The sequence below is a fragment of the Schistocerca gregaria genome, chromosome 2 (genome assembly GCF_023897955.1).
Source record: "Schistocerca gregaria isolate iqSchGreg1 chromosome 2, iqSchGreg1.2, whole genome shotgun sequence".
NCBI lineage: Eukaryota > Metazoa > Arthropoda > Insecta > Orthoptera > Acrididae > Schistocerca > Schistocerca gregaria.
Window position 1 is genome coordinate 30,653,383 of NC_064921.1, and position 18,222 is coordinate 30,671,604.

Below are 18,222 nucleotides of genomic sequence, written 5' to 3' on the forward strand. Positions count from 1 at the left end.
CCATTACGGTGACTTCGTTGGACAGGGTAGCGTTTGGAAGCACAGAGATAAACAGCAGGATCTCTCACCATGTGTGTGGGCATTATCTTCCTGAAATGTAAGCCCGGGAGGGCTTGTCATGAAAGGCAACAAAACAGGACATAGAATATCGTCGACATACCACTGTGCTGCAAGGGTGCCACGGACGACAACCAAAGTGGCTGTGCTACTAAATAAAGTACCATCCCGAAGCATCACTCCTCGTTGGGCCGTATGGGAGGTAAAACTGTCAGGCTGGTATCCCAAAGCTGTCAGGGGGCGTTTTCAGACACGTTTTCGGCCCAGAATTTGGAGACGTCCTGGACAGCAGCGGGATACGAACCTGATTGTAGCGCGCCATATGGCCCGACCAACAGAAGTGATGGTCTTGGGTGTCATTATATTTCATAGCAGACCCCTTTGGTTGTCGTCTGTGGCACCCCTACAGCACAGCGGTACGTCGATGATATCCTACGCTCTGTTGCGTTTCCCTTCATGGCAGGCCATGTTCGTCTTGCATAGTAACACAATAATCCCCCCCTACACATGACGAGAGTTTCTGCTGCTTATCTTCGTGTTTGCAAAACCCTACCTTGGCTAGCAAGGTCGTCAGATCTCTTCGCAATTGAAAACGTTTGGAACGTTAGGGACAGAGCCCTTCGACTAGCTTGGGATTTTGACGATCTAACACGCATTTCGGACAGAGTTTGGCACGACATCCCTCATGACGATATTCCACAACTTTATCAACTGGTGTCAAGCCGAATAACCGCTTGTATAAGCACCAGAGGTGGACCGACGCGTTATTTACTTGCTCAATTTGTGAGGCTCTTTCTCTTGAACAAATCGTCCAATTTTTCTGAAATTGTAAACATTTGTTTGTCTGTACATGTACATCAGATATACCGCTTTCCGTGCAATTTCGAAAATTCCTTCGTGATGAGACATTTTTTTTTCTTAGAGTGTAGATCGTACTGTAAAACCATTACACTTCGACATTTATAATCGGCGTGAGAGATTATAATCTTGCTGATTTCGGATCTTAAACCAAGATCCTTTCATACAAAAGTATTGACGAATTGAACTTCAGCATCATCTACATCTACATCTACATCCGTACTCCGCAAGCCACCTGACGGTGTGTGGCGGAGGGTACCCTGAGTACCTCTATCGGTTCTCCCTTCTATTCCAGTCTCGTATTGTACGTGGAAAGAAGGATTGTCGGTATGCTTCTGTGTGGGCTCTAATCTCTCTGATTTTATCCTCATGGTCTCTTCGCGAGATATACGTAGGAGGGAGCAATATACTGCTTGACTCTTCGGTGAAGGTATGTTCTCGAAACTTCAACAAAAGCCCGTACCGAGCTACTGAGCGTCTCTCCTGCAGAGTCTTCCACTGGAGTTTATCTATCATCTCCGTAACGCTTTCGCAATTACTAAATGATCCTGTAACGAAGCGCGCTGCTCTCCGTTGGATCTTCTCTATCTCTTCTATCAACCCTACCTGGTGCGGATCCCACACTGCTGAGCAGTATTCAAGCATTGGGCGAACAAGCGTACTGTAACCTACTTCCTTTGTTGTCGGATTGCATTTCCTTAGGATTCTTCCAATGAATCTCAGTCTGGCATCTGCTTTACCGACGATCAACTTTATATGATCATTCCATTTTAAATCACTCCTAATGCGTACTCCCAGATAATTTATGGAATTAACTGCTTCCAGTTGCTGACCTGCTATTTTGTAGCTAAATGATAAGGGACCTATCTTTCTATGTATTCGCATCACATTACACTTCGCTACATTGAGATTCAATTGCCATTCCGTGCACCATGCGTCAATTCGCTGCAGATCCTCCTGCATTTCAGTACAATTTTCCATTGTTGCAACCTCTCGATACACCACAGCATCATCTGCAAAAAGCCTCAGTGAACTTCCGATGTCATCCACCAGGTCATTTACGTATATTGTGAATAGCAACGGTCCTATGACACTCCCCTGCGGCACACCTGAAATCACTCTTACTTCGGAAGACTTATCTCCATTGAGAATGACGTGCTGCGTTCTGTTATCTAGGAACTCCTCAATCCAATCACACAATTGATCTGATAGTCCGTATGCTCTTACTTTGTTCATTAAACGACTATGGGGAACTGTGTCAAACGCCTTGCGGAAGTCAAGAAACACAGCATCTACCTGTGAACCCGTGTCTAAGGCCCTCTGAGTCTCGTGGACGAATAGCGCGAGCTGGGTTTCACACGATCGTCTTTTTCGAAACCCATGCTGATTCCTACAGAGTAGATTTCTAGTCTCCAGAAAAGACATTATACTCGAACATAATACGTGTTCCAAAATTCTACAACTGATCGACGTTAGAGATATAGGTCTATAGTTCTGCACATCTGTTCGACGTCCCTTCTTGAGAACGGGGATGACCTGTGCCCTTTTCCAATCCTTTGGAACGCTTCGCTCTTCTAGAGACCTACGGTACACCGCTGCAAGAAGGGGGGCAAGTTCCTTCGCGTACTCTGTGTAAAATCGAACTGGTATCCCATCAGGACCAGCGGCCTTTCCTCTTTTGAGCGATTTTAGTTGTTTCTCTATCCCTCTGTCGTCTACTTCGATATCTACCATTTTGTCAACTGTGCGACAATCTAGAGAAGGAAGCACAGTGCAGTCTTCCTCTGTGAAACAGCTTTGGAAGAAGACATTTAGCAATTCGGCCTTTAGTCTGTCATCCTCTGTTTCAGTACCATTTTGGTCACAGAGTGTCTGGACATTTTGTTTTGATCCACCTACCGCTTTGACATAGGACCAAAATTTCTTAGGATTTTCTGCCAAGTCAGTACATAGAACGTTACTTTCGAATTCATTGAAAGCCTCTCGCATAGCCCTCCTCACACTACATTTCGCTTCGCGTAATTTTTGTTTGTCTGCAAGGCTTTGGCTATGTTTATGTTTGCTGTGAAGTTCCCTTTGCTTCCGCAGCAGTTTTCTAACTCGGTTGTTGTACCACGGTGGCTCTTTTCCATCTCTTACGATCTTGCTTGGCACATACTCATCTAACGCATATTGTACCATGGTTTTGAACTTTGTCCACTGATCCTCAACACTATCTGCACTTGAGACAAAACTTTTGTGTTGAGCCGTCAGGTACTCTGTAATCTGCTTTTTGTCACTTTTGCTAAACAGAAAAATCTTCCTACCTTTTTTAATATTTCTATTTACGGCTGAAATCATCGACGCAGTAACCGCTTTATGATCGCTGATTCCCTGTTCTGCATTAACTGATTCAAATAGTTCGGGTCTGTTTGTCACCAGAAAGTCTAATATATTATCGCCACGAGTCGGTTTTCTGTTTAACTGCTCAAGGTAGTTTTCAGATAAAGCACTTAAAAATATTTCACTGGATTCTTTGTCCCTGCCACCCGTTATGAACGTTTGAGTCTCCCAGTCTATATCCGGCAAATTAAAATCTCCACCCAGAACTATAACATGGTGGGGAAATCTACTCGAAATATTTTCCAAATTATTCTTCAGGTGCTGAGCCACAACAGCTGCTGAGCCCGGGGGCCTATAGAGACATCCAATTACCATGTCTGAGCCTGCTTTAACCGTGACCTTCACCCAAATCATTTCACAATTCGAATCTCCGTCAATTTCCTTCGATACTATTGCACTTCTTATCGCTATAAACACGCCTCCCCCTTCACTGTCCAGCCTATCTCTGCGGTATACATTCCAATCAGAGTTTAGGATTTCATTACTGTTTACGTCTGGTTTCAGCCAACTTTCTGTTCCTAGTACTATATGGGCGTTGTGACCGTTTATTAATGAGAGCAGTTCTGGGACCTTTCTATAGACGCTTCTGCAGTTTACTATTAGCACATTAATATTGTTATTCCTTGTTGCATTTTGCCTACTCCTGCCTTGCCGCGTCTCAGGAGGCGTCTTGTCGGGCCTAGGGAGGGAATTCTCTAACCTAAAAACACCCCATGTGCACTCCACACGTACTCCGCTACCCTCGTAGCCGCTTCCGGCGTGTAGTGCTAAGTAGAAACTGATGTGGGTGCAGGAAATGATTCCTGCTAGAGATTCGTTCACTACAAGTCTGTAATGTCGTCTGTTAATGAACTCCGCACTGTTCAAATTATATCACATCTATCCTCATTATTTTAATTCTTCCATTGACCACTTCGAACACCGCTTCGAATCTTACTATGCAAATGTATTTCACAGCATGCACAGTTGCTACAATCGCAAGCTTATGAAAATGATTACACGTCTAAAGGAAATGCTTCCTTTAGTCAGAAAACAAATTTTAATATTTATCTTGTAAGATGACTTTTCACACCTCGGGTGTTGAAAGACGGAAGAACAAAATAACTAAATATATAATTAGAGTCATTAGTACAGTACGCAAGGCTATTGTCTTTCGCCTACCTTGTTTGGTGTCTATTTTCGTTTGATAATAGGCGGAAGGATAGTATAATGCATAAAACATGCTGATTACGTGGTATCACTAAGTGACAATCGTAAGGCAAGTAACAATATGTGAGGGATGTATACTAAAGATAAATTGACTTTTAGAAGGTAAGCAAGGAAGACGGAAAAGCGAAAATTTTTGATGAGTTAGTGGAACAAGTTGTTAACTTCACCTACCTACGATGGAAAAGAACCAGAACCCTATCAAGAAAGGACAGCGATTGCAAAATAAATGTTTTAAAGGAGTATTTTGTGCGGTTCATTACATGAACTGTTAAGTAAAATACTAGGGAAGCGGTTTGTGTGATGTGCTGACCTGTAACTGTACCCCAACATGGACACTGCAACGCAGAGGAGAAAATATTTAGAGGATTTTGAGACGAGGCTCTAGACAAGAATGGAAGGTGTGAAATTATGGATATAATAGGGCGTGAGGTTGTGTTCCACAGGGAAGACGATTACCGGAAACAAAGAGGAGGAAAAACTTGGCTAGGGCAGTGATTGAGAATAGACTACATAGTACAGTATACTCTACGAAGAATGATGACTATGAAGAGGAACAGAGAAATAAAAAATATCCGCTAATTGACATCAAGAGAAATGCATCAGACGCAGCTACGGGGAGGGCCGATTAGTGATGAGTGTGAGCAGTGACGGACCTACCTCACGGACAGGACATGCCGGCGGCATCGTCACTACCGTAGGAAAGAACGGTAATGCTGCTGACAAAGCTGAATCAGGAAAGTGAACAACACAAACTATAAAAGTCTTTCTTTACACTGAGAAATCCGAATAAACGAACAGCCCAACCAGGAGGCTCCATAAGCCGTAGACAGAGAGAGCAACAAACAACAATAAATGCGCAGACTGATGTAACGAGTGTCCCATAAAGAAATCAACTTCTGAATGCCTAATAACATACAAATTTATTTATGAACTTAAGTAATTTACTTAACTGCGACATATCCTATCTACGATCATATACGTAATAAATTACTCTAATGCCCTCCACGACTATGCACACTATCGTTATTTCGACAAAATTTTGCCTAACTTTTCGGCACACGTGCACCTCTAGTTCTGAAATTACATGCTGGACCTCTACTCGAGCTCTCGAAGTGATCGTACTTCGTTGCCGTATACAAAAGAATTCGAATACCCCCACAAAAAGAATTCACATAGCGCTAAATCACAAGACCTGGGCAGTCAATTCATGTCCTCGTTACTGGAAACCACCCGGCCAGGGAAACTCTGTCGTAATAAACCCATTTTTGCAATCCATTTTTATGAGGCTACACCATATTGTTGAAACCAAACCTCTTCAAGCATTCACATGATCTAGTTCAGATCCTAAAAACAGATGTTAAGACATATTGCTCCAGTGTACAGTTAATGCGTTTTCGGCGCCATATTCGAAGAAGTTCGGTCCAGTTACGCCCTCAACTCAAATTATACACCAGTCACCAATGTAATAGCTTCTACTTAAATACAAGAGAGTTTTCTCTGCCCCAAATACCACAATTTTCTTTGCCCACAAAACCATTCAACTGAAAGTACGCCTCTTCAGTGAACATCATTTTCTTGATGAAACTGTTGTTCGCTCTCTGTTTTTCCAGCACTGAGTGTATACAGTTTTGCGCTTTTCGTGTGTTGTCTGCCTTCAGTGCTCGTCTCGGTCTTTATAGCCCCAAAGGCGCATATTTTCTTTCAGAAATCAGTGCATGCTTCTTGGAATATCCAGTTGTTTAGAAGGTCCACAAATAGATTTCACCACATTTTGGGCAACATTGTCACACTCAATGGCGATTTTTTTCCTCAGAGCGATTAACACGTGGACGCCCCTCTGGCTAATGATCACAATCGAAGTGGTGTTCTCTAATATAGAAAACAGTATCTTCATAGTTGAATTGTTGGGTACATTACATTTATCAAAGAGCTTGCAAAGGATCTATACAGAACATTATGAACTGTTGTAATACTTTTTCACTATGACAACGCTTTGTTCCATCGTGTAGCGCTTCTTTATTAACCACAAAGAAAACAGATGAAACCTGTGCGACTCTCAGGGCTGCCAACATACTACAACAAAAATGGCGGGAATTTCAAAAGTACATTCTTTACGGGACACCCTATATACAATTACTGAGAAGAAGTCTTGCCAACTTTGACGGACCAGACGTAGAAGAGGTCAGTAAAACAAGCAACGAACGCCTCCCTACGAGCTGACTTTAAAAAAATTACCTCGTCAGTAAAATTATCGGTCAAGTAAGCAACCAACAATAAAATGAAAACAGTAGAAATGAGAATACAAAAAAGGTACATCAGATAATGTGAAGTGTGAGTACTATGACTGTCCTAATGAAAGGTTTCGTGACACTTTTGCAGAGAACAGCGAACCTCAGGGTCCCAAACAGAGATATGACCACGGGCAAGGTACCACAGTGTCTTCCCAGCTACTGGATACGCCCGTAGGTCCAAGTTCCCCGTCATTTGGGAAGACGCACCCCGTTGACGACATCATGAAACAATTTTCGCCTTCCCCTTTAAAATGATATTAGTAAAGAAAATTATAACACCTTTGTTCACAGTAGTTCAAGTGTGATATTTCAAAGGAAGAGAGAATTTCCAAGATCGTATTCGCGCTATCTCTAGTACAGACGTGATTATAATTAAAGATACAGAAGGGTTACGTATATTGTATGTACTGTAATTTTTTAATTATACTTGTCACTCAATTGTGTGAGAAGCATTTCCAAGCTATTACCACTCAGTAGGTGACAATACAGTTCCCTGAGCATGGACAGAGCTATCAGTTAGTCGACGGTTGCAGCGACCAACCACCAGCGCGGACATAAAACCAAGCGCAGTACATCGCCGTGGGACTCTGACATTATTAAGTCGGCCGGCTCTAGGGGAGGCAAATGGTTGACTTCAGTTTATTGAGACCATTCCAATAAAAGAAACAACCTACAGGGCACTTAGTTATGCGACCCATTCTTGAGTACTTCTAGGGTCTTTGGCATCCCCATCAGATCGGTTTAAAGAAAGATAGCGAAGCAATTCAGAGGCTTGCTGCTAGATTTGTTATCGGTAGGTTCGATCAGTACGCGATTATTACAAAAATGCTCTGTGAACTCGAATGAGAGGCTCTGATGGGAAGAAGAAGATCTTTTCTGGAAACACTATTGAGGAAATCCACCGGCAACTCTGACAGACTGCAGAACGATGATAGTAAAATAACATGTTTCTCTCCTAAGAAATGACTACCTGTGAGACAGGGTACCCTCAGCTTGCGGTTTACGTATTACGGAAACATATCTGCCATACCCCAATGAACAACTTTTGGGGCCTGGTATGTTACCAAATTATACCTTCATCTTTCACAAATTAAGTACACAGCTAGACATCGTTACATCCTCGATCGATTGCATAAAAAGGACTGAAATGTCTGACAGGTGTCGAAAACAGAGAGGAAATATTCATCCCGTCATCCTCGGTGTTTTCCATTGTACTTTGAGAGCTTGAGGAACGTGTTTGCCCTACATGAGCGTTTGTCACTGCCTGACACATAGCAAGCTCCGTATCAGTCTGCAGGGGCACCCTGTGGTTCCCTTTGCGGTTCTTTAATGAGAGCCGATGAGAGATCTTGAAGAGTCTGTGGCTGAACAGAGCGACTAGGACAACGTGTGTCAAGCATATTCCACGTATGCACGATCGGACTCACCACCGGGCGTGCATTACTTCAACGTCGAGGTCTCGCAAGACATCCCTACTAAAGCCCGCCACACAGGCCGTTGCTTTAGAAGGAATTCAGGGCCACCACCGCATGCAGCAGCTACCACGTAGTGCAATGTCAAGGCATGTGTTGGAAGTACTGCCAGGCGGTAAGGCGCGATAAGGCGACCAAGGACAACGACAAGATCCGTATGGCTGTCAATATCGAAGCCTCCCCGCAACATCACAGAACCACGGAAATCTGCAGGTACTGCTCACCACCAAGTTTCGCCAACCACGAAGTTGTGAATTGTTCTGATAACAGCAGAACTGAATCCGAGCTGGAAGAAGTCGTGTCGGGTAGGTACTCGAACAGGACGCCTGGATCGTAAGGTCTTCTCTCGTAAACTGTTCATTGCACTCTGATCGGACACAGAAGCCCCACTAGCCCTTATGAGATCCTCTTGCGGTTCCTATACGACGCCGCAACGCGAAGGTAACCATACACCGGTCTTCTCATGGGGTTGTAATGCCTCGGAGACCTTCTCAACTCGCCTAGTGTACTGAACTGTCTCCCTGTGGCTCGTCCACAGCCTGGCTCATGGAGAGGCACTGGCATCCGCTGCAACGCGGCCGAAAGACTGTCTTTTTTTTTTGCGAATAAAGACCTCACTTGCAACTTGCACTGCACAAAGACGTGGCATTCACTACAACGTCCACAAACGACCTCACTAGAAAATACCGGGGCATCTGTTCTCCCTTCCTTCTGATGGGTCACCTGACGCTGTAATGCAAAACACAGGCAGATGGCGAATGATTTTAATTGTTGTCTACATTTAAAGCGAAGGTCTCAAGCCATGCAACAAGACCACGGGCACAGCCTGTATCAAAATAGATGTAACATGCAGGACGTTGATACACGGGGTCCTCTAACTGTTTTGAACAGTGTAGCTAATGAATTAATTCCATTTGCCATTTTCTTATTTTTTATTGTAGTCCCAAGCGAGTCTCAAGTTGAACAGACGTTTTCTATTGAGAGACGAAACTGGAAGAAGCTTTGCATATGCAAGAGTAATCGGCCTACTGTAGCTACAGAAGCACAAATGTCGTTTTCAGCACTACGCTTCCCAGTATAAACTGAGCGAACTTTGCCTTTGGAGAAAAAGCATTAGTTAGGAGCTTATGAACGAAACCGAAAGGTTCTTTATTTTGAGTATTATGCAAGTGGTGGAAAGAGTTAGCATTTACTTTATTTTGTCTTAAACAAAGGCAAAGATTTGTAGTGACAGGAGAAAAGACCGTTCCTCGTAAATTTCAGTTTCACAGGCCCAACATATTCCGCTGAAATAAAGTTATTTCAATAACTGCACTTTTTTCGTGTTATGATTCAGTGGTTGTAGAATCCCTGTGACTTCATTAATTGCTCTCTCGTACCAGGAAGATCGCAACAAAAAAAAGATGCAGATACGCGTTTGCTGCTATCGAATGGCAATCAGAGAGGATTAATGTTTTTAAAAGCAAAAAATTGTAAAGTAACTTTCTCCACAATAGCCTTAAGATCGGTGACAGTATAACAAACTAAATTCACCATACTTTGAGGTGGAAAAGTAATATACGACAGTTTGTAAGCAGACTAACAAATATGACACTGTCCCTATTAAAAATCTATTTAAGATAATTCATCAAAGGAAACTAACGTTGGCAGGAAATATACTTATTTTTGGTGGGTACAAAACTATTGTCATGAAACTTATTCAGCGATTTCAATATCTTAAGTAAATTTGCTTTAGTGGGATGCACCAAATATTGGAGTGCTTAACACAACTGAAAGAACTTCCACTTCATGCTTGCCAGCTATGTATGAGGACAGAGGTTTGTTGTTAAAATTCCGTTAACTTACGTTATACCGTAAGTCAGGCAATACGCTCGCTCGCACAGTCCTTGTGCAATGTTCGCAGTACACCAGGGAACTGACGTTAAATGCGAAACAACTGTCGAGTATATTGTTCACGCCTCTGGTTTGTTTGGAAAGGCAAATGCTCTGAAATATTATGCGTGTGGATCGGTAATATCTAAAAACGTGGCTAGGGCCTATGCTAGTGACTTCTTTTATGTCCTCTTCCTAGTCACAGCGTTTACAACATTCTACAGCCGACGAGACATTCATTTCACAGACCTATAGCTTTGCAGCGTAACAGAATAATAGTTGATGCGTTACATACCGGACGAGGTGAAAGTGAAACGTACTGCCTGCAGCCCAAGGTAGACTTCGTAACACACTCGTCAGCTGCTGCCCTCTGTATTGCGTCTGACTGCAGCGTCATGGTTACGTAACGTCCCAAACGGTGCGATAAAGCTGAACAGTCCTGTGTGTAGCGCGGCGTGGAGGGGGCAGAATGCACGATGAGGTCAGGTCGCGAGCTAGCGCTGTAGCGTCCTGACGAGTAGCACTTCCTTGTTCACCGGTGTCTAGTAGCGTTCTGCACAGATCAGACAAACGATGGAATCTGATGCATTGTAAACTAGTTTGATACATATCTGGAAGATGACTTATAATCTCCCTATTTGCTTTGTGCTTTCTATTGTTCAGAACGCCCATTTACATCTGTTGGTTGATCATTTTTTCTCTCAACTTTGATATCTAGTCAAGATGTCTAAGTGCTTTTTATTGTTATTGATTTTTTAAATATATTTGTATAGTGGTCAGTGTGCAAACACATTTTCCTACGTTACGCCCTTATCTGGATAAGGTTTTAAGTTACTAACGCAGAGGTACTGTGCTGCACCTGATTTTTATACGAGCTATAGGTGGAGGCCCTAAACGGGAAGACAACTTGTAATCACACACAAGGACTTGGCGCTCGCTATCGAATCGGATGACTCAGACGTGGCGTGATAACCTACTCGTGTTGCTGAAAACTCCTATCCAGCGCCCGACCTTTACGTCAAGATAGTAGAAAGCTCAATGTAGCGCCGCTTCTCCATCTGCCCACTGTGCCACCATCAGCTTATCATCAAATAAACCTGATCATTGAACCCATTCCTCAGCCCTTTTTACAAGCTAATTCATTTTTGTGTAAAGCGTTATGCGCTTGATTAGCATGTGACATAAGGCCTTAGTGGTGCTTCATTTCTTTAATATTGATATTTGGTTTCGTTTGACTTATAGACACTAGCGCCCTCATTGTGGTTAGTTTTCGTAAGCTTCTAGGCGCACTATGGCTCTGCTTCTTATACGAGGCCTGTCTAAAAAGTATCCGATCTTTGGCAAGAAAAAAATATTCCGGATACCTGACGGGGTTGGGACCCTGATCACCTTCAAAGTACGCCCCTTGTGCTTGCACGCACTTAGCCCATCGATCCTTCCACTGCTGGAAACACCTCTGGAAGTCTTCTTTTGGAATGGGGTTCAGCTCTGTCGTCGTGTTCCACGTTATCTCTTCTCTACTCTCAAAACGAGATCCTTTCAGTGACGTCTTCAATTTTGGAAAAAAAACAGAGATCGTAAGGAACCATGTCTAGAGAGTAGGGAGTTTGGTGAACGGCTGCAATTCCATGTTTGGCCAAGAAATTTTGGATCAAGTGGGATGAATGTGCGGGGGCGTTGGCGTGATGCAGTTGCCAGTTTTTCGCCCTCCACATGTCCGGTCTTTTGCGCCGAACTGCGTCACGGAGTCACCGGAGAACATCTTGATAGTACTCCTTTGTCACTGTTTGTCCTTCTGGTTCATATTCGTGATGCACAATTCCACGGACATAAAAGAAAACAGTCAGTATCACCCTGACTTTGCTTCGCACTTACCACACTATCGTCGGCCTTGGAGACTCGGGATTCTTCCATAGCGACGGTTGTCATTTTGTTTCTGGTACACCCATGACTCATCTCCAGTTATCACGGTGTTCAGAAACCCCGGAACAGTGTTGGTGGTGTCCATAAGGTCCTGTGCAACTTTAAGCGGAGGTCTTCTTGTTCCGACGACAACAGCTTGGGCACGAATGTCGCAGCCACTCGGTGCTTGTTCAAACCATCAAGCAAAATTGCATGTGATGAATCTTTACTCACTCCAACCTCTTGGCCAATCTCCCGCACGGTCAAACGACGATCTGTCATCACCAAATTTTGTACCCTCTCTACAACAGCTGCACTCCGAGCAGTTTGTGGCCTACCAGAACGCTGGTCATTCTCCGCTGAATTTTGAATCGGTTGAATAACTTCTTAATTTGTGTTACACCCATCGCATCTTCTCCAAACACCTGTTGAGTCTTAAGAATTGTTTCGCTTTGAGAATCATCAAGCTTTTGACAAAATCTGAGGCAGTATCTTTACTCAACACGTTCAGTCATCTTGGGATAATCGGTAATCCGACGTAATCCGACGAACATGTTGTGTAGCACATTACCCAGCGACCGACAGGCAGCGACTGACGTGCTGGAAGGCGGGACACAATTCACGCATACGCATGAAGGCCCCTTCCTTTACTGCGTACTTGCCGCTCTATCGTCTCTATTTACTTTTTAGGTCGTATACTTTTTAGACAGACCTCGTATAATTTAAACTCTTCACAATCAAACTATCAATCTTCTGGCACTCATCATCGTATGTCTCATGTTTCTTAATATTAGACTTACGATGCGTAGTTTTTTTGGTGACCATATCTTCGCATTTTTACATTACTGTTTAACTGCTTCACAGTATTATTTAAAAATTTTATCCAAGCTACGTTCATAATCTGTTTATTGCTGTACACTTATTGTTATGAAGCTGCTGTTAAAGCAGCGGAACCCAAAAGCCAAAACTCTGAATGCTATTCCTGTCGCAAGATACCTGTAACATAAGATCACAGTGCATATGACTATATAATTTTAGTTTTTCCTTTATTTTAGATGAGACACTGAAATAAGAATGGAAACATACGTACAGAAAATAAGTTAAAACACAAACAGTCTACAGGTTTGCCTTAGAAGCCCCTTGAAATAGCAAATCGTCATGGCCGTACTTCCATAAAATATTCTTCCTGCATGGTGAGTAATTACAGCTAAGACAATGGACAACTAAAATACAGAAATGGGTGAGTGGGAAGCCGAAAGTTTCAGCTCAACCATCACAGGAACGGCTGAACATAAAGAGATTGATGGTCTCTCTCATCCCACAAATCGCCGTTAGCGTCCATGAAATGGAAGCGAAATGGTAATGCTTCACGAGAAGACATACTGACATTGGAAAAACATAAACTTTTTCTGACGGAGAAAAGATTAAGTGAGAGAGAAGCAAATACGAAATTAAAATGCTTTGAAGGTTATGTCTTTCTCGAGAGTGTTTAGTCATCTACGAAGAAGTTATCTGCCAAGAAATTGCAGTTCCGGGAAACATTGATGAGTGTTTAAATGAAGATGTGACCGAGAACCAGACTGGTTATTCTTCTCTACCAGGACAACATCAACATCAAGTGAATTGTTCTTTATGGACCTACGGCATGCTGCACATGAAATACGTCAGTAGCTTTTCCTTTATTGAAATAAATATTTGGAATCCCGCCGAGGGTCGCGTAAGTATCCTCTATTTATTAGTGGTGACTACTTTCCGACATTATGTCCATTTTCAAGCCACCCATCTTCGCAGGTAATTACATTACATTGAAACACGCATGCTTAAAAACAGCCACAGCAGACACACTAGAGTGGCGATACAAGCTCAACACGTAATAATCAAACTATGCTGAGCAATACAGGGTTCACTCCTAACGCAACTTTCGACGTAATTCCAACCATTTACTTCAGATGATTCTTAGCAATTTGCACAATCACACATTACTCAAATTACCTCTGTCGTAAACTCTCATACAACGAGTTAACCGCTCCAACAATTCTTTCTGTTTCACTAGAATACTTTTTCGTTTTCTTATACAGCACTAGCCGCCATTTCAGGTCAAGGAAGTTAAGTTCATGAGGCTGATTCTAACGTGAACTTAATTTCGGGCTCAAGCAATTCAGTGTTTAGGTAAGAAATATGAAGACATCGTCATCACCTTTGAACAATTGACAGTAATGGGGGAAAGAAATACAGTAGAAGAAGAATGGGTAGCTTTGAGGGATGAAGTAGTGAAGGCAGCAGAGGATCAAGTAGGTAAAAAGACGAGGGCTAGTAGAACTCCTTGGGTAACAGAAGAAATATTGAATTTAATTGATGAAAGGAGAAAAGATAAAAATGCAGTAAATGAAGCAGGCAAAAAGGAATACAAACGTCTCAAAAATGAGATCGACGGGAAGTGCAAAATGGCTAAGCAGGGATGGCTAGAGGACAAATGTAAGGATGTAAAGGCTTCTCTCACTAGGGGTAAGATAGATACTGCCTACAGGAAACTTAAAGAGACCTTTGGAGATAAGAGAGCCACTTGTATGAATATCAAGAGCTCAGATGGAAACCCAGTTCTAAGCAAAGAAGGGAAAGCAGAAAGGAGGAAGGAGTATATAGAGGGTCTATACAAGGGCGATGTACTTGAGGACAGTATTATGGAAATGGAAGAGAATGTAGATGAAGATGAAATGGGAGATACGATACTGCGCGAAGAGTTTGACAGAGCACTGAAAGACCTGAGTCGAAGCAAGGCCCCCGGAGTAGACAACATTCCATTAGAACTACTGAATGCCTTGGGAGAACCAGTCCTGACAAAACTCTACCATCTGGTGAACAAGATGTTATGAAACAGGCGAAATACCCTCAGACTTCAAGAAGAATATAATAATTCCAATCCCAAAGAAAGCAGGTGTTGACAGATGTGAAAATGACCGAACAATCAGTTTAATAAGCCACAGCTGCAAAATACTAACACGAATTCTTTACAGACGAATGGAAAAACTAATAGAAGCCGACCTCGGGGAAGATCAGTTTGGATTCCGTAGAAATGTTGGAACCCGTGAGGCAATACTGACCTTACGACTGATCTTAGAAGAAAGATTAAGGAATGGCAAACCTACGTTTCTTGCATTTGTAGACTTAGAGAAGGCTTTTGACAATGTTGACTGGAATACTCTCTTTCAAATTCTAAAGGTGGCAGGGGTAAAATACAGGGAGAGAAAGGCTATTTACAATTTGTACAGAAACCAGATGGCAGTTATAAGAGTCGAGGGGCATGAAAGGGAAGCAGTGGTTGGGAAGGGAGTGAGACAGGGTTGTAGCCTCTCCCCTATGTTGTTCAATCTGTATATTGAGCAAGCAGTAAAGGAAACAAAAGAAAAATATGGAGTAGGTATTAAAATCCACGGAGAAGAAATAAAAACTTTGAGGTTCGCCGATGGCATTGTAATTCTGTCAGAGCAGCAAAGGACTTGGATGAGCAGTTGAATGGAATGGATAGCGTCTTCAAAGGAGGATATAAGAGATGCTGAGGGAATTAGATTAGGAAATGAGACACTTAAAGTAGTAAAGGAGTTCTGCTATTTGGGAAGCAAAATATCTGATGATGGTCGAAGTAGAGAGGATATAAAATGTAGACTGGCAATGGCAACGAAAGCGTTTCTGAAGAAGAGAAATTTGTTAACGTCGAGTATAGATTTAAGTGTCAGGAAGTCGTTTCTGAAAGTATTTGTATGGAGTGTAGCCATGCATGGAAGTGAAACATATACGATAAATAGTTTGGACAAGAAGAGAATAGAAGCTTTTGAAATGTGGTGCTACAGAAGAATGCTGAAGATTAGATGGGTAGATCACATAACTAATGAGGAGGTATTGAATAGGATTGGGGAGAAGAGAAATTTGTGGCACAACTTTACTAGAAGAAGGGATCGGTTGGTAGGACATGTTCTGAGGCATCAAGGGATCACCAATTTAGTATTGGAGGGTAACGTGGAGGGTAAAAATCGTAGAGGGAGACCAAGAGATGAATACCCTAAGCAGATTCAAAAGGATGTAGGTTGCAGTAGGTACTGGGAGATGAAGAGGGTTGCACAAGATAGAGTAGCATGGAGAGCTGCATCAAACCAGTCTCAGGACTGAAGACCGCAACAACAACAACAACAACTTGTGATCGCAGGGTTGTAGTCCTGTTGTTCATAGACAACAATATTGTATGCTCTTTAAGAGAAAAAAGGGAATCACAAGTGTCAAAGGCATTTTTGAGTTTTTTTCTCCGAGTAACTACTGCAACCTACATCCCTCTGAATCTGCTTAGAGTATTAATCATTTCGCCTCCCTCGGCGATTTTTGCACTCCAAGCTTCCCTCCAAGTCTAAATTGGCGATCCCTTGATGCTTTAGAGCGTGCCCTATCAAACGATCCCTTCTTCTAGTCAAGTTGTGCCACAAATTCATCTTTCTCCAATTCTATTCAGTACCTCATCATTAGTGACGTGATCTACCCATCTAATCCAAAGCATTCTTCTGTTGGACTATATATCGAAAGTTTCTATTCTATTCTTGTCTAAACTATTTATCGTCCATGTTTCACTTCCATACATGGCTACACTCCATACAAATTCTTTCAGAAAGGACTTTGTGACACTTAAATCTGTACTCAATGTTAATAAATCTATCACCTTCAGAAACGATTTCCTTGCCATAGCCTGTCTACAAGACTGTGAGGGACACACGTGTATTCAGGGGATTCTTTGATGACACTGATCATTATTTAATGTGCAGTGGAATTGGGATTGTGAGGCCGAAAGTGCAGGAGGTCAGGTCAATATGTAGGAGGATAAGAGTGGAGAAACTTCAGGATAAGGAAATCAGGCACAATTAAATAACAGCAATCTCAGAAAGGTACCAGTTAGTTGAATGTAGTCAGTTACAGTCATTGGAAAAGGAATGGACAAGGTACAGGGACACAGTACTAGATGTGGCTAAAGAATGTCTTGGAACAGTAGTGTTTAAAAGTAGGATGAAGCAAACAGCTTGGTGGAATGACACAGACAAGGCAGCCTGCAAAAGGAAAAAGAAGGCGTATCAAAAATGGCTACATACTAGAACTCAGGTAGACAGAGAAAGTTATGTTGAAGAAAGAAACAAAGCCAAACAGATAATTACAGCATCCAAGAAAAAATCTTGGGAAGACTTTGGAAACAGGTTGGAGACTATGGGTCAAGCTGCTGGAAAACAATTCTGGAGTGTAATTAGCAGTCTTCGAAAGGGAGGTACGAAGGAAATGACAAGTATTTTGGACAGGTCAGGAAAACTGCTGGTGAATCCTGTGGATGCCTTGGGCAGATGGAGGGAATATGTTGAAGAGTTGCTCAATGTAGGTGAAAATACGATCAGCAATGTTTCAGATTTTGAGGTAGAATGGGATAGGAATGATGAAGGAAATAGGATCACATTTGAGGAAGTGGAGAAAATGGTCAATAGATTGTAGTGCAATAAAGCAGCTGGGGTGGATGAAATTAAGTCGGAACTCATCAAATACAGTGGAACGTCAGGTCTTAAATGGCTACACAGAATAACTGAAATGGCCTGGGAGTCGGGACAGGTTCCATCAGACTGGACAAAAGCAGTAATCACACCAATCTTTAAACATGGAAACAGAAAAGCCTGTAACAACTACAGAGGTATCTCTTTAATCAGCATTGTGGGTAAAATCTTCTCAGGTATTGTTGAAAGGAAAGTGCGAGTATTAGTTGAGGACCAATTGGATGAAAATCAGTGTGGGTTTAGGCCTCTTAGAGGTTGTCAGGACCAGATCTTTAGCTTATAATGGAGAAGTGTTATGAGTGAAACAGGGAATTGTATCTATGTTCCTAGGAGGAAGTTATTGTCTGTTCTACGAGATTATGGAATAGGTGGCAAACTTTTTCAAGCAATTAAAGGTCTTTACATGTATAGTCAGGCAGCAGTTAGAGTTGACGGTAAATTGAGTTCATGGTTCAGAGTAGTTTCAGGGGTAAGACAAGGCTGCAACCTGTCTCCACTGTTGTTCATATTATTTATGGGTCATATGTTGAAAACAATAGACGGGCTGGGTGAGATCAAGTTATGTGAACACAAAATAAGCAGTTTTGCACATGCCGATGACTTAGTTGT

At 42.4% G+C, this 18,222-nt stretch overlaps 1 protein-coding gene across 1 annotated transcript in view; it reads right to left on the minus strand.

The window, feature by feature from the left end:
* Nucleotides 1-10,694, minus strand: part of LOC126336260 (glutathione S-transferase 1-1-like) — a 44,138-nt gene extending 33,444 nt beyond the window's left edge. The window contains exon 1 of the mRNA XM_049999756.1: nucleotides 10,437-10,694. The gene's annotated coding sequence lies outside the window, so the exon portion shown is untranslated. The remainder of the gene's footprint in view (nucleotides 1-10,436) is intronic.
* Between the last annotated feature and the right edge of the window lie 7,528 nt (nucleotides 10,695-18,222).